Source organism: Crassostrea angulata, chromosome 7, assembly GCF_025612915.1.
Source record: "Crassostrea angulata isolate pt1a10 chromosome 7, ASM2561291v2, whole genome shotgun sequence".
Classification (NCBI taxonomy): Eukaryota; Metazoa; Mollusca; class Bivalvia; order Ostreida; family Ostreidae; genus Magallana; species Magallana angulata.
The window spans coordinates 60820327-60826439 of NC_069117.1; the positions used below are offsets into that span (position 1 = coordinate 60820327).

The window sequence follows — 6113 nt, forward strand, 5'->3', positions numbered from 1 at the left end:
CGAGGCCGGGTCTAATTTTTTCTGCCCTAGATTTTTGAATTTCTAGTGATATAATTATTATTTTAAGATTAAAAAATAAGACATTTACCACACCGTTTGTTTAAGGGGTCATCTCAAAGTTTGTTAATTTCTAACATAGGTCCCTATGGGATTTTGCTTGAAATGTACCAAAATTGCACATTTTTCAAACTTCTGCCCTAGGGATTTCTTTTTTTGTTCTACATATTAAAGTTATTGCTAAAAGGCATCAAATTGTCAAATAAAAAAACCCTTTTACCTCCTGGTTTGTTCCAGGGGTCTTATCAAAGTTATTTTTTGTACGCCCAATTTCCAAGTTTGTCAGATAATGGCTATTTTTTATTTGACAAAGACGGAAATTGTGATCTTTATTGTGTTATTAAAACATTACGACATATTTAAGTAATAAATAAATATATAACATCACATATTAAGGGTAATTAATATAAAATACATACTTAGATAAATGAATTAAGCGATATTTAGGCGGGTTAAGAAAACGTGACAGAGGGTTAGGCTTGCTGAACCTTCTTCACGTTTCGACCCGAGCCCAAATATAGCTTATACTTCGAGACATTTATGTTTATTCCACAATATAATATCAATTTTACACATCAAACGAGCTATTTTCAACAAATTTCGCTGAATATCTGCAGTTGAAACTATCACGCCATGGCATCAACAAAGCAAAAAGATGACGTCACAATACAAATGAAACGCTGCGCGAAAGCGTGCGTACTCGTTCTGTACTCGGCCTCGTTAAAAGAAACTCTATTCGACTTATACTGATTTATGTTTAGCATAGGATGGAAATGGACACCGTTGGGCGCATTTCAGCATATAACACAGATGATAATGCATTTATGTCAAATTTAACACTTTATAAAAATGGATACTGTTTCGAATGCATCAACAATAGCTAAGATCAATAAAGGGGCTTGGTCACGATTTTGGTCAAAAATTATTTTTTCGATTTTAATGTTTACAATGCTTCAGAAGGGCATTTTTAATAGGCAACCAACATATGAGTTAAAATCGAGTTACAGAGCTTGCAATTCTTCTCTATGTAAACAAAGCTTTTGTTTACATTTTGAATGTTGAAGTAAAATGTCAAGTTTTAAACCTAAAATGAATGTATTAATCGTTAAGAACTGTTTTTATGCTTAAAATGAATGATAAAATAGACAAACCAGCTTGAAAAAGATGTTTTACCGGTATATTCGACCTATATAAACAAAAACAGGGCACGAACCTTGTTTACATGACGAAGAATTGTGAGCCCTGTATATTGCTTAAAACTCATCGACTGGCACCAAAACTTTATTTGACCATTAGAAACGCATTTCTAAAGCATTGCAAATAATAAAAACAGAAAAACAAAATTTGACCAAAATCGTGACCATGCCCCTTTAAGGGTGTCTATTGTTATCAATTTTAGCACGGATAATGGATACTGTGTTCCCTGTAGCAAGCATAAAACATAAATTTTTAAAAAATAAATCGTTGAACTTGTACGTCACTAATTGCATTGAAAAAAATGTAAATTGCTTCATGATCATCGATCTAAGTATAGAAATAAAAGCGATACTGTTGCTCATTTTTACGTTCAATGGATTTATTTAACTTTAATACGAATGATACCATCCCCACCAAATATGAAGGCCCAAATATGGGATACAGGGTGTTAGCAGTCCCTTAATAGAGATTCCCATCGCAACTGTATTGTACGAAATATCCTGTTTAAGTTATTTTTTTTTTTTGTCTTTTTTTTTGTTCCTTTGGCGACACAAGTTTTTTACAACTCATCAAATATATATTTGCTTTATAACATTTTCATTTTCTTCAATTTATAAGTTTTATTTGAAAATTTGGAAGAAGCACAAACAAGTACGCAGTAAAAAAAAGATCTCACAGTTTTAATACGTATTTGACGTTAAAAAAGGACATACAGTATTGAAATATAAATAGTGTTTGATTAATAAGCTACAGTGTTTGTTCATGAACAAATTCACATTCAAGAAATTTGATATCTTCCGCGTCAACTAAAATTGTATGAAAAATGAAGAGCGGGAACTAAACATTCAACTACAGAGGCAATTGTCACCCAGAACATTATGCCACATTCAATACAGGTGTAATTAAATGCATTTATGTCAGTATCTAAATGAGAATATGGATGATCCCTGTCAGTCTTCATTTGTTATTATTATAAATCACGTGAGTCGCGGAAGTTTTTGTACTCAGGCAGAAGCCGATTCCTGTTTCGCAACTGTCATTTGTACAAAATCCCCCTTTGAGTCCCCCTTTGTTTCAGGTTGCTGCCCCACGGGGGCTGTATATGATAATTCCTTCAATGGGGCATCATCAGGCTCCTCGGTGGGGGACGGGTGTTTTCCGACGGCTACGATAAACAGCATACACAATGAATGTTATTAAGGCAGCTAAAACAAGCGCAATAACCCCAGCACAGATCCCTGAAAGAAGTGACGCCAAATAAAAATCCCACAGAAGAAATGTTAACTTTGAAGGGATTCAGAGTATCCCTTAGATTTCTATGTAGAATCAACGCCATTTCGTAAACTCTACAATCACCTCATCAAATCAAACACATCTGTGTGTATATATATATATATATATATATATATATATATATATATATATATATATATATATATATATATATATATATATATATATATATATATATATATATATATATATATATATGCATTCAAGTTGCATAATGTACTTACCAATAATGCAGATAGTAGAACAGAATGGAATATCTGAAAAATGAAACGACGAAGAATTTCTAAAGAGGCAATTTTATAATTAGAGAAACTGCGTTTTTCGCAAGGCATGTGCGACGGAGAGTACCTGTGCACCGGAAGTCAGCTGGGTCGACATCCCACCTTAATGTCTCCCAACAGCGGACATTAGCTGTGTCTCTGTTTAATTCGCTGTTTCTGCACTGCGGAGTATACCCTTCATACACCGTGCTATTGGTCTGAACTTGTCTACCGGACATTGTCTTCCAGAAAAGTCCATCTGACATCGGCAAAGGTTCACAGCCTGAAATTGAAAACTGATCAAACTCACAGCGAGCACACGACGTCTGTACGCCGTTTTAAACGTGTAGTTATAAACTTCTCATATATGTACTATAGTTAGCGCTTTTTGTACGTCGATACTAGTTACGGAATTGTTAACTCGCTTGCAGTGAGTGGTGGACCTTTTGACGATGTCAAGTCCAGAAAAGTTTTGGATGATTTAGCTAAAATTAAATACAGGAAAGTGCAGAATCAATAAAAGGTGTTGCTTTATTAGGGTCTCCGATCAGAGTGTACAATACAATAAGTCACCAGGCACAATAAAAATAATATAACTAACTGCACGGAGCATTACAAAGATGTGTGCTCTAGCTTACACCTAACACTGGTGACCAAAAGAGTGATCAAACACTGTAAACAATCCTCACTCTATGCATAAGAAATGTAATGTTTTATATTTTATTTGTTAAAATAATTTAAATCAGAACGGACAATACTTTAAATGTTTGATGGTGATGACTATTTTCGAAAGGTTCAATTTTCGACGAGTGAAAAGCTACTTCCTGTAAGTAATGACGAGTTGTCTTTCATTGTTCCGTCAGTAATTTTAACCCCACCGTTGATATTTGATTTTAGAGATATCATTGAATTATTTATAATTTTGGGGAAATAATATAACTGTGAATAATATTGTTTTCAAAAAGAAACTTGAGTGGTAAGATTTAAACATCTACACAACATTTAATATATTTTATAATATAGTAATAGTTTATTAGCTAAAAACCACATGGTGTATAGGGATTGTACAAATACATGTAAATGCATAATCAGTGTAGACATTTTTTTTTTGCAGTACATAGACACATCTGCCATTATGTGATATTACCACAAATGAAAAATGTAATAATTACACACACACACACACACACACACACACACACACACACACACACACACACACACACACACACACACACACACACACATATATATATATATATATATATATATATATATATATATATATATATATATATATATATATATATATATATATATATATATATATATATATATAATACTTATATCATCACATTTAGTATACCAAACATACATTTGCTACGCTACCTTGTTGAGCCAGTATCTTTTGTGTTAGATTAATTAAATTTGCCATTAAAACTCAAGGTCATGCCTAAATAATTAAAGCTATTTACAAGCTCGACCGTTTGTTTATCATAAAACCATCTGTAACTTTTAGGTAGTTTTAATCCTTTTCGGAATACAACATATTTTGTTTTATATAGTGGTTTGAGAGTTATTTCAAATTATGGAGACAAATCAAACGTCACATTCATTTTTACACTCAGTCTAATTTGAAGTTCCCTTGACGTTTACGCCTGCATGTTTTAATGTATGGGCGCGAGCGTCGGATGAGTCTCGTTTCTGATGTCATTAACCCTGGCAGATTAAGGGGGAGGGGGGTCCGCCCCCTTTTGCTATCAAATTTGAAAAAAATAGTAGAAGAATAGAAAAATCAAGTTCTGTTGTTATTCATGGATTTTATAACATGTTAAGTATACATAGAATAGCTCAAAAAGTGCTTTAAAAACCTCCAAAACGTGGAAGCTATCGGGGGCTTCGCCCCCTGGGCCCCAATCAGGGCATTACTCTGGACTCATGGACCCATTTAAACTATAGAGCAATATTTCATCCAAGCTTAATTTTTGTAAAATATTTGCAGTATAATTCACGAACAATCCGGGAACATATTTTGATTTAGCGACCTAGGAGTTGGGGCAATGGGTTAGAGCGGATGGTGTGGGGTTTGTAAGTATGTTATCTAGCCCAAATTTAAATTGATGCAATATATGATATTCAAAATATAAACGCATAGAGAGCAAACAAGTAACATGGTAAAAAGTAAAAATGTTGATAAAGACGACTAGTTTTGTCTAAAAATATCATACAATCTCAATTAAACGAATTTTCGGCAAAAAAATGACCGCTGCTGTGGAGTTGAAAAAAAGTTAAGAATTACAAAATGAATTTCCTTCAACTCTCTTTTGCGTTGCCTAGTAATGATTTAAAATAACTTTTGCTATATAAGATTAATGCAGTTGTCAACCTCGTTATCATGATAACGGGTATAACATTTTATAGGTATAAAAATATTGGAAAGGATATGAAATTGTGTTAAGTATTCATTTTATTTTTGAAAATGAAATATTGAAAAGATACAGTTTTTTAAAATAAATTTATGTCATATTTTAACGATTTTAAAGCTACTTTTAAAATTAAAATGACAATTACACGAACTTTACTTTTAAATGACTTTTTAAAAAGCATTTATGTATGTTTCCATACTTTATAAAGATATCCAGAGCAATAAAATTTCTATCTTTTTCATAAACCAGTGTGTACAATTTACAGTGTTTGTAATAAGTATTAATGTATGTCAAGAAATTCTGTGAATATGCGTACCGAGACATCTTTACATGTATCAAATTTTTGTTGTTGTTTTTTTTTATTACCCAGAATTGATAGTGAGACATTTTCGTGGAACTCCAACACAATAAATCAAGCACTACTTGCATGTATGTCACGAGCAGTAATAGGCTAAATTATGTAACGATATATTATCTGCCAACAGGTGTCTGATGTCCCTGTTTCATTTGGTCAGTTTCGGTATATAGATAAAGTGGATTATGTAACCAATAAAGAGTTCATATATGTATTTACTGATGATGTAGATAAGAATTAACGTCAAACGTCAACCAATTTGAACTTCAATGAATGCAAAATTAAATCCACGACCTAATATTCTACTGCACATTTGATGACTCACCCAAATGAACCCAATGTGTAGTTACTCGTGACCAAACAATAAAAAATTGCTCTGCAGGTATTAAGACTTTGCTTTTATCATTTTGAATAGCTCCTACCCTTGAATAGACAAACCTGATATAATCTTACAAATTGAGAAAGCAATTGCACATGATAGGAAAAGGGGATATTTAAAACGGGGTTCAAGGTACCGTATGCCAC

General features: G+C 32.7%; 1 pseudogene; it reads right to left on the reverse strand.

Annotated features, from left to right (window-relative positions):
* Positions 1–2028: 2028 nt before the first annotated feature.
* LOC128191429 (uncharacterized) lies at positions 2029–3659 on the reverse strand (annotated as a pseudogene).
* Between the last annotated feature and the right edge of the window lie 2454 nt (positions 3660–6113).